Source organism: Parasteatoda tepidariorum, chromosome 3, assembly GCF_043381705.1.
Source record: "Parasteatoda tepidariorum isolate YZ-2023 chromosome 3, CAS_Ptep_4.0, whole genome shotgun sequence".
Taxonomy (NCBI): Eukaryota; Metazoa; Arthropoda; class Arachnida; order Araneae; family Theridiidae; genus Parasteatoda; species Parasteatoda tepidariorum.
The window spans coordinates 57,870,713-57,891,976 of NC_092206.1; the positions used below are offsets into that span (position 1 = coordinate 57,870,713).

Consider the following 21,264-nt stretch of genomic DNA (forward strand, 5'->3'; position numbering starts at 1 on the left):
GATATGAAAATTTCATTATTAGTAGTACTCTTTCTCTTTTCACACTCTTTCTTTTTGTTTCAAAAAGACGTTTTGAGAAGTATCTTTTAAATTTGTGAGCTCAGGTTCCTCGTTAGGTGGGGGGGGGGAGAGAAAAAGAACGAATTGACGTATTCTTAAATTTAGTCTACGATATTTTAAATTAACCTGCCCTTGTTTGGTTTATGTTTTAGTTATTTAGTATATAGTACATATGTTTGTATACACCTGATCGATCTATTATTTGTTTTCATATCAGAAGCTTTGAATTGACCTGCCCTAGCTTGCGTTTAGTTTCTCTGTAGAGTTGCTAGAGGGGGGGGGAAAGCAATAGTAATTTTGGGGGGATACTTAGTTAAATATTTTAGATACTTTCCTGTAGTTTCATAACTGTAAAATTGAGTTAGGGGTTTTTGTTGGTTTATTTGGATTTTTGCAAACTTTTGAGAAGAGAAATTTTTAAAATCTTATTTGGTTTGGAATATTTTTCCAGCTATATTAATTATATGTTCAATGCTCTAGAAATACATAAAAGGGCAAAAATAAGAAGCAAGTTTATAACCAATAAATTAGATAAACCGGGAGGGACATTTGTTTAAGTGGTGGGTTGTTTTTAATAATCTTTTCGAGTAAGAGTTACTTTTCGAAAGTTGTTTTGTGAGGAGGACAGAGCCTTATACTTTGTAGAGATTTTTCTATGGTTGGTTTAGTTTTTAGCTTGGTAGTTTCAGTGTAGGTTTTCGCTTGGTAGTTTTAGTTTGTTTCTTCTGTTTTGTTTCTTCTACAACGAAGTCTTACAAAATATTATTTTCAATGACAGTATTGAGGTTTTTGCACTATGCTCAGAATTAAATTGTTCTTGTATATTTTTTGTTTTATTATTTATTACTTACTGAAATGTTGAGGCAATTCGGTTGGAATGTTCTTATCTCTTTGAACCTGGTCTATCATTTAAAATTTGTGTGAGAAACTTTTAATAAATTTACCGTTTGTGCATGAGTTTTTTTTAATAACGTTTATACATTTTTACTTATGCCTGAGTTAATATTAAATTCGATTGAAAAAATTAAAAACATCCCTTATTTTCCTGGCAGAAAATAAAAAAATAGATTGTAACATTTCTTTAGGAAGTGACAAGTGTTAAAATTTAATACACAATAGAATAATTTATCACAATTTCTTATCACATAAATTTTTCAATTCAATGCAGGACTCAAATAACTGCCAGACGAAAACCTCCCTTTCACACTTAAAAAAGCAAACTTTGAGTGCATAGTTCAATACTGATTGGATGATATCGCTATTGTTAGACGAGAAAAAAAACAATTTATGATGTGGCCAATTAAAGGAAGAAAAAAAATAATAATTGCCTACAGCACCGAGATTATGCATAAAAATTGGCCGAGATTATTTAATCTTGTGATGACGCTTTATCATCGTTTTAAAGATAAGGAGTTTATATCGGGTGCAGTCATTACGCAAAGAGATGGGATGACAGCAGTTTGTGGTTCACAGACGATGTGATATCTATTATCTCACGAGATGTTAATATTAGAATTTAACCTCCCGTCAAAATACAAGGCTCTGGACAAAACAAAGAGAAAAAAAAACATTTTTCACAATAGCATTTTCATTAAACAATGTTATAAAATTATTTAAAGGGGGCCAGGGTGCAAATAATACGAAGTTAGGCATTTGTTTCATTACTTAGAAAGAAAATATTTTTATCTTTGATTCTCTTAAAAATGATTTAACAAATTATTTTTGTGCCTTAGTAAAAAAAAAAAAAAAAAAATATTTTTATATCACCTTTCCTTACATTTAACTTCAAATGATACTAAAGCTTTGAATGTTTTCTATAACTTATTTTTGTCACATTTTTTTAAAAAATTTTAATTATATCTTAAGATATATTTAAAACTATATATCTTAGTAGCTAAAAATGATAAATCAAAGAAATTCGAAATTTGCATGTTTTAGTTATTTTACTTTCATTTGTTTCCAATAAGTTAAAAATTTCAACAACTAATTTATTTAAAAAAAAGCTTAATAAAAAGACAAAATATGCAATTTTAAAAGTTTTTTTTTAAAAATTCTGTTAGAAAAATATGCTGAAGACAAATTAAACAAATTATTTGAATGAAAATAAATTAAATTTTTTTATCGTTATAACGTAATATTGAGTCACATAAAAAATTTAAAAACATAAGCTTTTAGAACATATAATTTTTTTTAAATGTCTCTCCGAAGGCTTATGAATAAATTTTGTATTTTTATTAAATTATACTTCAGTACAAAAAAATATATACATGCAATTTGAAAAAGGTTTAAAAAATGTGTCCTAGATTTCCTTAAATTAATAATTTCAATTAAAGTGTGGTTAATTTAAATTAGTTAAATTTACTATTAGCCCATATTTTTCAGATAAATTTTTACAGAAAACTTGCACTTTCAATAATTGATTATTCATTTTTTTAATATAATTTATCAATATTGCAAACTCACTAAAGCTAACTCCTATTCATTTTAAATAATATTCATAAGAAGAACTACAGAAACAAGAGTTATTTTATTCAAAGCTGCTTTATATTAGAATAAATAACAAAACTTTATTTTTATTCTCTTTTTTCAACTCATTAGAATATCTATATGGCTGATTCTCACGAAATATGACAATTCACTATCCCTTGCTCCAAGATCTAATACTATAATACTGAAAGAACTTTTTTTTAAAAAAATAATAAATTGCAATGCTGTTAGCAATTTAAAATTATTTTGCACTAGCATTTACTGTTTTGTATAGTTAAAAAATTTAATTGAACTTCAAAATGTCATTTTCCTGGCATGTCCCAATGTTTCCAATAATAACTAGCTTCAAAACTTCCCATAAATTTTTCAATATCTAATTTTTTTTATCTCAACCGGTGTAAGCATTTCTAGAATACACGCAGAGGGTATTATTTACAAAAACTTCGTTTAAAAAAATTTTTTCTGTCAATAATTTGTTTGTCCCAGGAAAATCTGTCATTTTCCTGGCTACTTTCATTTAGTGGTTTATAATCAAAATAGATAGAGCCAGCAATCAATATCTTATGTTAATAGATTGATTAGATACCCTCCTATATGAACATGTCTTGTTGCATGAATAAAGAACCAATTTTCTGATTCAAAATCTATTTCAAAAAATTTTTCAAGATGAGTAGGTTTTTGTGTTGTCATTTTCCTGGCTTCTTGAAATGATTAATAACATGAACTACATAGATTTGTCTGAGTTATTTTAAGAAATCCTGTTGCTTTCTGCAGAATGTAAACGTCTTAGGCCAAAATATTAAATTAAAGTTGCATGCTATAAAATGGCGAATTTGTCATTATTCTGGCTGTCATTCTCCTGACTTATGAATTCCATGACATTGAAGTGTTACCAGAAATGTTTTTTAACTGCTAATACTGTAAGGAGGAAAAGCAAATATTAACCTAATACCAAGTTTATGTATGATTGTAATATGGTTGGATGTAATCAAAGTTATTTATTTGTTTATTTATTTAATGATTGATTATTAAACACAATTTTATTCTCTTCACTTCAGCATCAAAAAAAATTTTGATTCTTTCCACAGTGGATAGAAAGAATTAATTTAAGCAATTTATGGTCCATCAAACATAAAGGCTTAAGTTGAGTTACTTACTATTAACTTCTGTTTTTTAAACTTCTAAGCTAATATGTCATTTTTCTGGCATTCAAAATTTGGTGAATTTCTATTTTATTTTTTTTTCTCGAGCAAATGTTAATAAACTACACTGCTGTCTGTAAGATATTAATAAACGTAACTAAAGAAGTATACAAAAAATTTTAGATTATTTTGAAGACTTCAAATGTGAAGAAATTGTTTCGTCCGAATTGTCATGTTTAAAAAGAATCACCCACATATTAAAGGTAACCTATTTGTCAATTTTATTCCCGTTAATCATACCATAATTGTCTTATACTTTCAAGTGGGGAAAAAAATGTATTGCCTTAAAAATGTCATGGTCTTTTATACAATTGCTTTAATGGATAAGAAATGTTCATTTCATAACAATTAATTGCTACTAACACTGTAAGTTTGTTTACTGTTAAATAATGACATCAATCTATATAAATCTGAAGTATTCCTTTTCTACAAGAAAGAACCCGGAGTCGAAAAATTATCGATGCTCCAATTCCCCTTAAGATAATAAACTAAAGCTCCGGCTATTTTAGTCTACATTTATGCATATTTTTGAGTTTCATATTTTAATTTGAAATTTCCATTATGAAAAGGAACATTAAATGATAATAACATAATCATCAGCTTACAAAGAAAATAAAAATTTAATTTAATTCACTGTTGAGTTGTATACTGAATCTTAAATCTAATAACTCGTTATTCATATTTGATTTTAAATCTTAATAAATGTTTTTAAGTGCCGAGAATAGTCTTTTTAAATAAATTTGTCTAATGGACAATGGCGTTACGAAATTCGACTAAAACTATTATTAGACTAAAACTATTATTATACTCGCGGTCCTTGGGGGTCGGAGAAAAGTACCCCCTCCCTGAAATTAAATGATTTTATATAATTGACTTCAGAAACTAATTTAGTTTACAACTGTTAGAACAGCCGTATGAGTGGTGGCTCACGGGATAGAGCGCTCACCTTCTAATGAAGTTACCTGGGTTCGGAGCTGAGCGATGGCTGGTCGATACGAATTCCGCATTCGACCACAGTGCTGACAAAAATATATCCTCAGTGGTAGATGAATCATGGGCTAAAGTGCCCTTGCCATAAGGCTAACTGTGGGAAGTTTTAATGGTTTTCCTCTGCATGTAACGCAAATGCGGGTTACTTCCATCATAAAGTCCTCCATGAAGGTAATACTTGATCCAGAAACTCTCGTCTTCTGGATTAGGTTCAAAATTACTAGGCTACGGAGTTGAATATTGGTAGTAGGGATGTAACGAATATTGGGCCACTATTCGCCCCTTTGGACGAATATTTGGCCAAAGGGCAACAAATTCAGCAAATTATTTGGAAAATTACTTTTCGACTAAGATTTTTTTTTTTTTTTCTTTTTTTTTTTTTCTAAAAATTGAGAACTTCTTTTTTCTTTATATTTTCTTGTTTTTCTATTTTAACTAAAGCAAAGCATGCTAACAGTGCGTTTCTAAAAGACTATTCTTTTATAGTCACTTTTTTCTTGTATGGTAAAGTAGATAACTTGTAATACAGAAAACTGCGGTTTTCAATATTAAAATTATATTACAGAATAAAGAACAATTTTTTTTCTCATACTCTTTTGATTCTTTTTTTATTAACTTTTCTTTTCATCAGCGTTTTTAAAAGACAGCATTTTACGAGAGCGTTTCTAATGAAAGTTATTTTTTTTTAAGGTCACTTTTTTCTAAAAAGACGGCAATCAGAAAAAGTTAAATTAAGATTTTTAGCTCTAATCTTACATTTAAAAATTAAGAAGAAATTTTTTTTTTTTAGGTTTCTATCTAGCTATTTCTTTTTCAAAAAACTTATGATTTTATAGATGTCTATATTACGGCGCGGTTTCTATTAGACTTTAATCTTCATTTTTTTTTTTTTTTTTAAATACGGTAATTGGAAAATAGAAATGTTGAGTTGTAAAATTTTCTTTCAAAAATTAAGATCAATTTTTATTTTTTCTGTTTTGCTTTTGCATGTGATCTTTGTTTTTTAGAAGCGTTTTTAAGATAGGGCTGTATTTTAAAAGCGTTTCAGATAGACATATTATCTCTTTTAATGTTTTAGGGATAATTTTTTTCCGGAAAATATCATATTTACCATTACAATTTAGTTTTAAGAACTAAGAGGATATTAATTTTAGTCTAATTTTTTTATTAATTCTAGTCTAGTTGTTTTCTTTTTTTAATACCTTTAGCAGTTTTTTTTTACCTTAAATATTTTTAATTATCTTAATATTTAATTATCTTTGTTATTTTAAACATTTCTATTAAACTTTCTTTCCCATTATCCCATAGCAATAATACAGTTAGGTTTTGATTATTTTTCAATGATCACTTAACTTATTTCGATATAAAAAATAATATTTACAAAAAAAAAATTCCAAAAAAATTTTGCTATTGTATTTGGCCGAATATTCGGTATTAGGTTAAATCACTATTCGTTACATCCCTAATTGGCAATCGTAAACTTAAAATTGGGTCGGCTGTTCAACGACAATTAAAAAATAAAATTGTTAGATATACAGAAATGAAATACGAAGAAATTTTCCTAATGGTTAGAATCGTTCCAACAGATCATGACAGGTATACTCTGGTAATAAAACATTAGACTTATTCAAATTAGGCCGAAAATGTTGATATGTAGAGCGAGAAATTTTTTATAGCAGTGAAAAATATGAAAATAAACATAAATACTGAAGATAATCAGAAGTGAAAAATAAACAGTGAATACTGAAAATTTAGACAAAAATACTTCTACATTTGATTCCGTTAAATAATTTACTTTTATTCTCAATAGTATCGCCCTCATTCCCAAAACACTATTTAATAAATTAAATGTTTTTATTCGTAACTTTACTTCCCATAATAAAATAAAATTACTTAAAATTAAATTTTTGGATCGACATCAATTTTTTTTCTTTCTAAAACACATTCAACAAGCAGTTAATATTAAACTTTTGGGGACGGCTGTTACAACATTTATTTAAACAAACGAAATGTCTATGATCTTATTTTCTTGTTATAAATTGATATATTTTTTTAAAAACTTATTCCATTGCAACTGAGTTGTGTATACTAGCTATGTTGAAGACAAAACAAATGTGGTCACACAACAAAATTTATATTTGCCTCCCGCATATCAAATATTTTATAACAACAAAAAAAGAAGAAAAAAAAAAGACTTAGGAAGATATAACTGTTGTGCTAGCTATATCCCTAAAAGGAAGGTTAATATCCGACTAGTTATTTGTAATAGACTGTAATGGTACATTTAAATACTCCCCATGAGAAAACGACAATGGTACAAATTTAAGATATGAACAGAAAATAGTACTATATATGATTGTAATATGGTTGGATGCNTATATATAGTGACCTAATTAAAAATTTGAGTTTATGTAAAAAAAACAACTCAGTAAGCAGTATTGACTCGTAGATGATTGGAATGCAAGGTAGTCATATTTTGGGTGTGTTATAGATATATTATAGGAATATATGGGAAAATGGGTAGCAAATTCTATGATTTTTATAAGTTAAAGTTAAAATATTAAAAATTATATTTAAGTTTAAATTAAAAATGTACAAATTTAAATTAATTTAAAACTATACTTACCTCCCTCTGGTAATATTATAAGCAATTAGTGCAGCATACGTCTAAAACCAAAATGTCTCCTCTTATTCTCATGTGTTACAGCATTTAGAAGTTTGAGTTTAACAACTACGAACAGAATATCCATGCGACTTGACTGACGAAGATATTTTTACACACACTAAGCAACTGCACTCGATTTAATTTCTTGCTTAGCACAACGACGACTTCAAAACATTCCTAAATCAACTGTACTTTTCTTATTGGTATTCGATACATCTATAACCATATGCATAATCATTTTGTATTTCATGAATTTGTATTATTCAATTAAATTTTGTTGAGAACTGTTTACATCATATACAACGGTGGCAAATTGTAGAAGAGAGACATATACTAGTTGTTTGCTATGAATGCAACGTCTAAATGATAATAATAATTTCAAGGAAATTTTCAAACGGATAAATATGAGTATAAAGTTTTCAACTTGAGCTTCTTCACAACGCTGATAAATTTTCACGAGCCTTAATTTTTTGTTTTAACGCCGTGCTTAAAATTTCCAACTACATTTGTAACTATAGTATCTAAAGCATTTTTATAAGCAAATATATATACATATATATGTATTCGCATTTGTTAATTGAAGAGAATGAAAGATTACCACCGCGAAAATAATCTAATACTGAAATTTACTATTTACTGATAAAACGATTAACTAAATGTAAGATTATGCAATATTATTATTATCGGTGATGACTTCCGTGAAAATGCTATTCCCAGAAGGATATGTTAGATAAATATTCCAATCCTTTAGGATTCACTATAAGTATCGATTTTTTGCTAGCATTAATTTACGTATGATATTTGCTTTTGTGTTAATACAGCATATGTTCCGAGCATTTTTAATGTTCTACTTAGTAGTATAATATAAAGTATGTACATAAAGTATATACTCTTAACATTGGTATCGTATTATGAATATTTTTCCACAAGTCATTCCATTTAAGTTCAAACTGTAAACTGAAAATAGTATTCTCATGAAATGATTGTTAAAATTCTATGAGATGGAGGGCAATCAGTCTACGTTTGAAAAAATTGCCAAGTTTTCAATAAATAAGTATAAGTCATTCCCTCATAACAAGTATTGCCCGTTGCTAAAATATTATTGTTATGGCGCCGTACAATTTCAAGTCACTGTTTCATTCAGGTCACTGTTTAACGAAAATCTTAGTATTTCGTCAAATAAGTTGTTTCATGATTTTATGAAGGAATATAAGAAACAAAGTTAACTGTTTCTGAATGGTAATTGATTTCGAAAAAAAGTAGAACCTATAAATAATTTATAAGAGGCTAAATTTCTTTTACTATATTCAAAATAAGCCAGATTCAAAGTGAAAGAAGATTCAAAGCCAGATTCAAAGACTTCATGAAATTTGTTCTCGTTTTTTCCCCAATTAGAACTTTATAAGTTATTTCAACTATTGAGTGAAAGTAATATGTTTTGGTTAACTTCAAATTTGATGATGATTGCAGACTATACAGAATCTTTAATTATTGTATTTGTTCCAATATCCTTTACATCTTTCCATTTGTTCCAATATCCTGCATGTAACGTCTTCTCATATGTGTCCATATCCTGAAAGATTAAGAATTGAAGTTAAATTTATTATTAAACCTTTTCTTCTTTAAAAAAGAAAAAAAAACATTTACACTGAGAAAAAATGTATAGCCATAACTACAAGAAATCGGTAAAGTGTACTGTGTTCCTGGCTCATTGGGAACACCAACAAGCACGAAGTGCTTTGGCAGTGATTTTTTGTAAAATTAACAGTAAAATATTGATTTATCATACTAGTTAAAATTAGGTAATTTTATCATAATACCTTGGAGCATGGCATAAAAGCTATTTATTCAGTAAAATTTACTCTTCGTTGTATTTTTATTAAACTTGTGGTAAAAAGAACTATAATTTTGATAACAAGAATTTCTGGTAAACCGTTGCCATATGAACGAAAGCCGTTACCAAATATATTTTGGTTTTATTACCAGAATTATGTTGTTTTTTTTACCAGAAATATCTTTACCAAACAGTACGGTAATTTCACCAAAATTTTTTTTTCCGTATTTTCAGGTAGTACTACGTTTATATTTTTAGTACACTGATAGAACCATAGCATAGTTCAAATTTGCGGCAACTTTAATTAGGTGCCAAATTGGCCCTTATTACCTCATGATTTATATTTCATTACACTATAATTTGGTCAATTTAACACTTTATTAAGTGCGCAACAAAATTTGCTCAAAGACAGGGCAGGCAAAAATCATTTTTTCAAAATAAATAAATAAATAAATTTATTAACAAAAATAAAGTAAATTTTAAAAAAAATCCGAGTTTTTAAAAAAAATTTAAACCGGTTATTTTACATATATCAATCAAAGGTCAGATAAAATATATTAGTAATACTTATAACATGATTTAAGAACAATATAATACCTAAAGTATTTCTTATTTCTAATTGAAAAGGCTAAAATAATTATATAAATAATACGAACTAATCATTGAAAAAAAAGTAATCAAATTTGTTTTTATTTAAGCTCAGTAATTTCATGAATTCGCAAAGACAAAAACTTAATTTGTCAGTTACGTATCAAATGAGTTTTTTTTTGTCATTATTTATATGTAATAATGTTTAGTAAATTTTATAAGCATTTATTATTTAAATTAGCACATTATTAAATTGATATGTTTATTAAATAGTAAATTATCTTGCATGCAACCAATGAAAATTTATAATTTAAAAGTTTTATATCACTTTAATCCACAATTAGTCTTTTTATATTTTAGTGTACTTTGAAAGTCAAATATAACTTAACATGCAGTACCCTGCAATTATTTCTCAGGACTAAGTCTTCAATATCAATAAGATCCGATTTTTTTTAAAAAATCCTATCTTAAGAATACTTTTATAAATTATCCTAAATAAAAAAAAGACCTTGAATCAATGTCTTTTCTATAAAAAAAATAAATTGATTTAAATCAATGATAATTTCTTTTTAAAAAAAATTATGTGATTTTAATAGTAATTTCATTCATAATTTAAATCAAGTCAACACTCCAAAATATCGGTGATTATCGGTGTCTTGAACCATATTTTTCCAAAAATGTTAGCTTCAGAAAATTAAATTCACACACTAATATGTTATAAAAAAAAAGAAGAAGAAAACAGGAAAAAATAAAATATTTAAATTAAGAATGGTCTTATATGCCAAAACTGCAAAAAGAAATCACGCGAATAAACATGATAAAAAAAAAAGTATTTAAAAACATATAAGCAAACACAAAAAAGTTGAAAAAATAATAATAAGTAGGTCAAACCGGAAGAATATTTACTCATATTAGTAATTATATTTAAAGACTCATGATATCGTACGATGAGAATACATAAGGTATCAAATAATAAAACGATGACAGGTATTCCTTTGCTCGGTGTTTACCAACGCTAAATCAGGAAGTAATGACTCAAAGATCACTTACCAATGACTCATTAATGTACTTTCAAAGAAGGTAAAATAAAAATGAAGAGTTTAACCTTTAGAATCCTGAACCTCTCTGCATATTGGGGCCAAATACCATTTGACGAACGTAACTTAATAAGATTTTAAAATTAAACTCCAAGAATGCAACCAAAAAATAAATAAAAAAATTCCCTTTTAAAATATTTAAATACAATCAAACAGAATTAAAAAAGTAATACCCAAAATTTAAATGTGTGTTTATTAATTTTGATTTTTAAAAAAATTATGAATTTTAAGGATATAAAAATTTATATATATATTTTTACATTAGTAAAATAAGGTTATATTAAGGTTGCACTGAGTAAAGGAAAGAAAAAACTTTTTGATAAAAATGAACTTTCATTAACATCTAAGGAAAAATTAAGTGGTAAATTAATTTTAATGAGTATAAACAGATAATTCTATAACTACAAAAAATTTGAGAATCGTTGTCAAAAATGAAAGCAAATAAATAATTACGCACATTAGAGGCCGTAAAATAACATTTAAGAAAGGAAAGAACAGAAACACAATCAAAGTTTAACGGATTACTACCGACCAAGGTAGAACTCAAAACATGTTTGATTATTCTAGGAATCAAAGAAAAATTGAACTGCGATTAGAAAAAACCTCCTCCAAGTTTCATCAGACACTCAAATTGGATTTACATCCCACCACCCTCACTAGTGATTCAACCATTATTTTTTTCCTAATTTATCTACTAATTTAGTTGCTAATCAACTAATTTAGTTTATATTTGATAAGAATTTTAAAGAAGGAAAAGAAAAAACATATTGAGGGCTATAATTATTGAACTAACTATATATTTAGTTGCATATACATTGCATGCATTTATATACAATGGCATTGGGACAGTTATTCAAAAGTAGCTGTTTATTTTTATTTTCAACGTTTAATTATTTTTTTTTTTTATTTTTTACTTTATTTATTTATTTATTTATTTTTTCAAAATAAAGCTTAAAAATAACTCTCAATATTTTTTCATATAGTTTTGAAATTCTTAATACCATGTAAATGTAAAATGATCTAATCAAAGAAAGAGATGGGGCCTCAAGGCACAGTCAGTTTTTCATATTACCACTGACGACAGAAAGGCTCCTGTATGTTGACAGACAGTGTGTCCCCAGATGAAGAGCTGTTTTGCTAACATACATGCCATTAAATATTCCTCTTTTTTTACTTGATTTGGGATTTCTAACTTTCTAAATTATTAAATGTAAAGTGACTCATACCATAAATGAGCATTAAGAAACTTTAAATTTAATATTGAATTTTAATGCAAACACATTGAGCAAGAAAATATATCTGAATGTAAATATTGCTGCATCTTACTTTCATTTGCGACGCTCAAAAGACTACAATATGCATAAAAAAAGTATGGGATCAGTCTTTACAGCAAGAAGAAAAATTCATCAAAATGGAAATTTAGTCATTTTACTTTGTGTGGCAGACTTTTTAAATGCTGATGAATCTGGTAATAATGACCTATTTGAACACAATACACTTCACAAAAAAAATTTTAAAAAATATTTCGCGAAAAGAAATAGAATGGCTAAGGATACTATAAGAAATCCAAATCTAATTCATGTCAAAGAGTGATCATACCAGAATTTTTCGAATAATTTCAAAAAATAAATAAATACTATATATAAAAAAAATTAGAAAGTTGCCAGATACATTTCAGAACATTTTTTAAACAACAATAAAATAAACACTGATTTTTATGCATAATAATGCATTAAAACACAACCGGCACCAAAAGACTGGTTAAATGCCTGTAAAACTACAGAGAGAAAGCACTCAAGCCCATTACCAACCCTTTCAGGCTATAAAACTTCTTTTAGGCATTACAAAAACAACGAAACAAACAATTATTTTAAAGTTGTAATTATAATTATTGAAACATTGAATGCTGCAAAAAAAAATCCTCACTGCAAGTTCAAAAAGTGTCACACTTCTCATAGTAAGACTTTTATTTGCTTTTAGCCAAAACTTTAGATTAATCTAATGGGTCATAACTTAAAATTATGACCATTTCTAAAATTTCAAAAAAAAAAAAANAAAAAAAAAAAAAAAAAAAAAAAAAAAAAAAAAAAAAAAATATTTACAGAGAAGACATAATTTTTGAGAGGAATTTCTGATTTCTTTAAACACTTTCATCGTTTTTCTCATTGAGAAACAAAAAAAAATTGTTAGATCCAGTTTAAAATAACATAACCAAAGTTCTAAAGGATATATTAATAAAATAACTTTATCCAGATAAATTTAACGAACACTTGGGTGAGGTTACAGTTTAGGGGAGCATTATATCTTTGAAGGGTAAGGGATAGCAGTAAAAACCACAGAATAATTTTAGGTGAGCGATGAATGAGATTTGAAAATTGCTTACTTTCGAAGGCAAGTGGGGAGGCGTGTATGAGCAATGACTTCGGTAAGACAGAATTTTGTTTATCGAAAGAAAAATTATTTAAATTAGAAAAAAAAAACATTTTGAAACAAAAGAAAATTGCATAAGTAAATATGTGATTTGCTCATTTCCATTGACAATGGCGGGGGGGGGGGGAAAAAAATGNAATGTGGGGGGGGGGGTAAAAATATGCTTAAATAATATTTAAACAGCACCCAGTTAAAGACATCGCGCACTAAGCTTAAAAAAAAAAATTCTATAAAAACCTCCAGCTCACTCACACACCCTATATTGTAGATATTTAACAACTTTTTCCTAAAAAAAATCAATTTATATTTTATCACCAATTCATATTTATTATAACACAAACACAAAAGTTGCATTTTAATGAATTATTTTAGTTATTTCGAGGAATAATTAATGGCTAATGCCAAATCAATTTCAAGACTTATTTCCAATATAACTTTCGCATGCATTTACAACAGAAATTTGCAAAATTAAATATAAAATTAGAGCTAATGTAGAGAATCACTTCAACATACAAATTAATAAATGAAACAAAAAAAATGTACAAAAGTTTACGCTTTTAAAAGTGTTTATTTTATAAGAGAATTTAAACGTTCAAGCTAAAATATTACGCCACTTTACAACAAAGAATCTAAATTTTAAATTTCTCTTTTAGTTATTATTTTATTTTCTTATTTTGTTTTTCGGTTTACGCAAAAAAAATTTAATTGCCTCCTTTAATAATTTTTTTCACAATCAATAATTATTTTGGAAAAAAAAGAAGTATGAATATTTTTTTCCTATATTTTTTTATCTAAATATACCAGATTTTTTTTCACAAATACTCTTAAATAAAAACAAATTGAAAGTTGTTTTAAATAAACTTACTTCAAACTTTCTATAATTTTTTGTACAAACAACATCTTATAAACATGCTTCTCTATCGCAGGTATTCAAACAAAGACATTGACATTCTAAAGAAACTTGTACCCTTAGTAATACTAAAATGAAAAAGAATACATCACTAAATTTGAAATAAATGTAATCGAAATCAATCCACTACAACGTAAATAAGGACATTATTCATTTAAAAAAAGGCTTAAAATTAATAGATAGGTATTATAAAAATCAAATTTTAATGCGCTGTCATTGCAGAAGACATTTTTAAAACGAATTTCAAAATTTGATTTCCATCAAAACAAACAATAATATCAAAATATCGAATAACGAAACATACAAAATCGTTTTTTAATAACTTTTTGCAAAAAATCGTACCTGAGCAGAAGAGAAAATTTATGAGAATTAGGAATAAATAAATAAATAAATTAAAGAGCAAAGAAAGAATATAAGATTCTTCTATCTTTGTTGATGGAAGACTCTCGGATAAAAAAAAATTCTGGTAAAGTTACTGTACTGTATGGAAAAGACATTACTGATGAAAACAAATACATAAAAACTTAATTTTGGTTATCAAGGCAAAATATGGGGTATTTAAATTCATTTGGTAATTTTTCAGTACATATGGTAACGGTTTACCGGAAATTCTGGCTTTCAAAATTATTGTTCTTATTACTACATATTTAATAAAAAATATAAAACTAAAAACTAAATTTAACCGAATAAATGGTTTTAATACCATGCTGTAGCGTATTATGGCAAATTTCCAAATTTTTCTATTTTACCAAATTGTACCACATACTATAAAATCATATTTTATTGTTAGCTTTACCAAAGTGCTTCGGTAAAAAAGGACCTAGATTTTTGGTGTTCCCATAAAACCAGAGAAACGATCCATTTTACCATATTCTGGTAGTTTCGACCATGTTCTTTTTCAGTGTAAGAGGAAAAAAATTTTCCTTTCGAATTTTGACAAAAAAAAAAAAAAAAAAAAAAAAAAAAAAAATCACCATGAGATCTGCGAATTGAAATTATTATCTTTGGATAAGTAAAGATTTTGTTAACTGTCCAAAAACTTTTTTAATTTGAATTTTAAAATGGTAGTCTGTTGACATTTTGACTATTTTCAAAATCATTCCCTTTAATTAACTAGAACTTATTAAAAAATTTATTTTTCAACTTGGTTTCAAGACTCATTATAACAAGGGAAGGAAAATTCAGACTGATTGAGTAAATCCTAGTAATTTTTAATTAGCCTTACATATGATCTGAATGGGCAAAGTCAGAAAAATATCAAGTTGAATACAAAATACTGGATACTGTATCAATGCATAATGACGTCGAAATACGGAGATGGATTTTTCAATTAGTCTACGAAATATATATAAGCAAAATGTCTAGACCATTTCCTCTCAAGTTATTTTGTATTTAATTGTTATAGTTGAGACAGAATCTTACTTCTATTTCGTTTTGCTAATTTGCCATCTCGTTTTGCAATATGTTGCTATAACTTTAAATATTCCAATAGAGTCAAACTTGGTACAGTAGATAATTCAACATTGAAAATCATAAAAGAAACATGTGATAGAAGATTGAAAAGTTGAAATGAACAATTGTAACAATTACTTCAGGTTTTGGGAGCAATTTTTAATAAATATAATGGGTAGGCTCTATATAAAACTGAACTTCTACTTTCCCTACAAGTTATGAAAATAAGAGTAAAAAATAAATTTTAATACACTTCGCGACTTCTGAAATTTATTTCTTTTGTGTTTAGATAAAAAATACCATTACTTATTACAAAAATATTTACAAAAAATGTTTTTTAAATCTTTAATTCGGAAATTTTGCTCTTTTTTCCCCACAATTAACCAACATTTTTTCACACATTAGTTGATATTTTTTTTCCCTTTAAAAAAGAAAACTAAACAATATTTAGTTTATAAAATGTATAGTTATTATAATTCTATGTAATAACGTCTCGTTAAGACGTGAATTGTAATGAAATGAAAGGTTGCCAGGATTTGAAAAATAGTCAACGATTTTTGAAAGATGTAAAAACTTTAACTTAGAAAAACAGAAAATGTGACACAATCAAAAATATTAAGTGAGAAGGCATTTTCATTGTTAGTAATATATAACGATAACCTTTTATCATATGACGGTTTTATATCACATGATGGTTTTATCTCTCTTGATTTTTTCAAATTTTCATTTCAAGAATGTCAAAATTTATATCTGGCAACATCTGATCTCTCACTCCCTTATTTTATTCATTTTTATTTATTTATTTCTAAAAAAAAAATTTTTATTCATTTATTTTCCTACAACAATGTATAAAATAAAAAACGTGGGAAAAAATTCAAGCAAAGAAGTCACTTAAAACAGTTGTTCTTAACCTTTTTAAGCCGCGACCCAAATTTGAGAAATATGTTCATGTCGCGACCCAAAAAAAAGTCAAAATTAGGCTGAGTAAGCCACAATGACTTCTTCTAGGAGATGTTGGTATTACTTATTATTTGGTGTATTACTAACTTTTTTGGTTCGACTCAGCGCGACCCAAGAAATATGCTTCGCGACCCAATTTTGGGTCGCGACCCATAGGTTAAGAACCGCTGACTTAAAACATCTTTAAATTTTAAGCAAATTGGGATTTCGAAACCAATTCATGTCAAGCTTATAAATGAAAAAATAGCCCTTTCAACGCGTCGAATTTCAACTCTGTTATTGCATATTAGCGGACTATATATCGTTTCGCATGAAATGTTTTCACTACAAGTTTAACAGCTGATAATTCTCGAAGAAAGGAGTTTTTCTTTCCATCGTACTCTTTACACATTTTTTTACATACATTCCTAATTTTAAGTTTTTATAGCTCATAGGTTTTGAGCCGAAAAAAAAGATGCAATGTAAAACAAAAAAGTAATAAAAAATTCTCAAAAATCAATAAATAAATAAAATAAAATGATAATAAATAAATAAATAATAAAAAAAAATTAACACTGTAAGTTGTAATAACTTTCAAACAAATAGGAATTTCAAAAAAAATTACGTAATTTTTTTATTCTATCGTTACTCTCTGCATATTTTTCGACACCCCACCGTAATTTCGAATATCTAAGTTTTATAGTTTTTGCATAGCAAAACAAAATGTAATGGAAAATTGAACACTTAAAACTTTAATGACTTTATAACATAGGGAGAAAATTTCACATCATTTAGTGAAACTTTCTATTACTTTCATTACAACACATTAGTACCCATATTTCTGCCCGCTCCTAAAATGTAACTTAGTTCATCTGTAATAAAATTATTAAATTCATGTGGGGAGTAGACTGATTCACAGTAAGTAAAAATAAGAAGAAGAAATAAATATATAAATAATAAAAGCGAACACCTTGAATAACTTTTCAAATAATGATCGGATTTTCACGTACTGGAGCTAATCTTATTATTTCGAGGGCATTACTTAAAATATGAATATTAATGTGCGCAATTGATAACTTAACTTTCTAAATCAGACAATGGTTTACTCAGGAGAACGATCAAAAGTATTACGGTTCCTCGAAAAGAATGTTTACCAAACAAACCAAATATTCGTTTAACAAAATTTTATAAGAGCCGAATATTATCGGCCGAATATTCGTTTACCAAAATTTTTTAGAGGCCGTAAGACACCTATTTCCACAGTATCTGTATTAAAATTGCCCAGTATGGTGCAGTTCTAATAATTATCAAATATACCAATATAATGCATTTATTAATGACAGCAAACTAAAGTCGAAATTTCCAAAACACATAGAATTCTTATAAAACTTTATTAAGGACTTTAGAGCATGATTATTTTTCTATCCGACTTTTAATATACTGCTTAAAATATTTATAAATAATGGTGGAAAAAAGTTCTTTTGAGTTCCATTCATAAAAATATTAATACACTATATTTGATATCATTAGAAAAAAATATTTTCTGAAACTACGGAAAATCCGTAGAATTCATTATTAAAGCTGCACTTATTACTATAATACCAGCAGTACGCATTATAAAAATGTTATGATAGCGTCATTGGCGCCAACAATAATTAGTATGGCATTAATGCGGTCCCCCTAAACTATACCTGTCAACTCATCCGCATTTTCCGGAAGATTTTATTTTCAAAACTAATTTCGTAAACAATTTATGCATTCAAGCTCGATTCTTGTTTAAATAAATTTGATTTAAAATGATTTTGACTACCGTTGTGTTTAGATAAATTACACATAAATATTTAAGCTCTATTATTCATCTTTATGCGATTCGATGAGTGGGCTAAATATAAATGAAAAGTACGCTAACAATGTCAATTCAAATTTCCTTTTATTATCACTAGATAAAAACTTTTTTGAAGATGGTAAAAGTTGGCAGGCATGAAAACCTAAACAGATAAAAACCTTTTCTCCATAATTTCATTTTCTAGTACAAAGCTTATTCTTTTCTATTCGAATATGTAGCTATTGTCTAAATTAATTAAGCATCATTGGCGTCAATTACAATTTGGCAATTTTTTACGTTTCCCCTAAACGAATTAAGATCATTTCTTTATTAATTTTGCTTTTCCGCACATAACTTATATTCTTAATTGAATTTCAGTAGATTTTAAGGATTTTTAGTCTTATATAAACACGTTTTAAAAGCATAACTATAAACAAAATAAAGATGTGGTGTTAGTTAAATTAATGGATACTAATATGGTGGTGCAGTCCACCCATGCTACCAAATACAAATTGACCATTTAGCATTTAGTTTATCAAACATAACGGAAAAAAATTAAATATTACAGAACGTACAAAAAACTTCTCTTTTGATTAAATGAAGCTATAATCTAGCAAACATCACTGATGTTATCAGTTAAATGTTTGGAGAAAAAAATCGTCTTTAATTTAATTTAAAACAATGGCTAACATTCAACTTATGAGAAAATTATTTTTCAAACGGCTCTACCACACGAACAAATTGAAAACTTTGACGAATTTTAGGATCAGGAAATTTGTTCTTTGTAAGCGTTATCCAAATTTCAAGACGGTAACGCTGAGGTATATAAGGAGGTTCTAGAGTTATAAGCGAGAAACACATGCAGACACAAACTCTTCATTTTATTATAATAGATCAACAATTTTTGACGTATAATTTTTTAATTTATGTTTTAATTTAGCAAAAGTTGAACGCAAAACTAAAAAGAAAAAAGAAGAAAGAAAAATAAATAAATAAAAGTATGCGGCTTTTAAAAAAAACCCTTTAAAATTGAAATTTAAAAATATTCCTTTATTAATAAATGAATTCAATTTCTTCTATCATTTTCTCTTTAAATCAAAATAAAAATTGAATTCATATATACTTTTAGAAATTTCGATGGAAATGTAATATATAAATGTCCTTAAAAAAAAGAGAGAGATGCATTTAAGAGATTTGCACGTTACATAGCAAGACTATATTGATCACTTTCAAAAGGTTCAAATCTTGGAAAACCATTCAAAAGAGAAAAATTGGATTTCGGAAAAGTCCTGGCTGGTCATTGTAAATACTTCTGCATTTAAGTTAAGAGCTTTTAAAGAAATTGGTCACAAAATTACCACCGGGTGGCCAGTCAAATTTCCTTGATTTTTCCAGTAAAAACGCTTATAAATTCAGGTCAGAGTATTTTTTTTTTTCTCCATTAAGAGTAGGATGAGTACAAGAAAAGTGTTGACAGTATTTTATTTAAAATATTTTTTTAATAAATCATCTTAAAAAAAATAATTAGACTAAATGTATTTAAAGCAAGATTTTATTTTTTAAAATTTTTCATATTGTGGAACAACATTAATTTTTAAAAAATTAAGGTAGATGCGGAGAAAATAATATGTTTAGTTTGTAGAATATATTGCTTTTATTGAATTGTCTTTAAACCAATATCTAAAGTCATATGCTTAAATAATGTTGTTTACTTTGGATTAGCATTATTATTTTAAGAGATATTCAGTATTCAAAAATGAATGTCGCAAATGCAAAATTGTCAAATTTCTTGTTGCATATTCAATAGAAAAAAAACTAGATAAATTCTTTAAATTTTATTCCCCTTTCACACATTTGAAAATAAAATATTTAGATTTCCAATCTAACCACTCGTTGTTTTAGTTTAGATTAGTTAATTGTTTTGTTTTTACAACTGAGCAATTCCATAGTGTCGGACGTAAAAACTAAGCATAAATTTCCTAGAAAAACTCTCATAAAACTTAAGTTTATAAAAACATAAATTTCTTAGAAAAACTCTCATAAAACATAAGTTTATAGTTATAACATTTTTATATCAAATATTTAGTACATCATAACCTATCAAAAAACAATTTGTTGTTCAAAAACTGATTACGATAAGTTCAAATTAAAAGGATTAAATTTTTGGTGTCCGTCGTAAATTGCACGAAAGCAAAAAATTATTACTCATTTACAAATTATCTAAACTATATGAATTTGCTTGTAATTTAAGTGTATACTTGGCTGAATTTAAAAACTGCCATTAGAATGAATAATTCTTTGCAATTCTTAACTTGTAAATATGATATATAATTAATCTGAAACTTTTTACTTCGGTCTCGGATGTATATTTTTCAAGTTGGATATAAATTTAAGTTAGTGATAATCAGTATAATGACTGAAATATATATATATATATATATATATATATATACACTACCGGTCAAAAGTTTGCGAAAATTTTGAAATCTACAAAAAAAAGTTCTAAATTCAAATGTTCATAGAACTGCGAAAAATCATTCAAATGGCATGAAAATTTGATATGTTCTAATGTGAACTCTTTACAGTTAGTTACATATGATCAAATTGCAATACTTTGTTTTTTGCGAACTGAATCCACCTTTTCATCATGAGTTGTTTCTATGGTGAAAAAAGTTGTTAAGTTTGAACACTTGCCAAACTTGCAAAAAAAATTTTTTGTACTTTCTGTTAATAGAAAATAGTTATTTGAACAGTTCTATGTAAGTCCTCAAAATTTCAAATCGAT

At 26.7% G+C, this 21,264-nt stretch overlaps 1 long non-coding RNA gene across 1 annotated transcript in view; it reads right to left on the minus strand.

The window, feature by feature from the left end:
* LOC107436716 (uncharacterized) overlaps window positions 1-21,264 on the minus strand; it is a 486,858-nt gene that overhangs the window by 132,328 nt on the left and 333,266 nt on the right. The window contains exons 5-6 of the long non-coding RNA XR_001583141.3: window positions 14,219-14,331; window positions 7,366-8,977 (exon numbers count right to left, since the gene is read on the minus strand). This is a non-coding gene — a long non-coding RNA (uncharacterized lncRNA). The remainder of the gene's footprint in view (window positions 1-7,365; window positions 8,978-14,218; window positions 14,332-21,264) is intronic.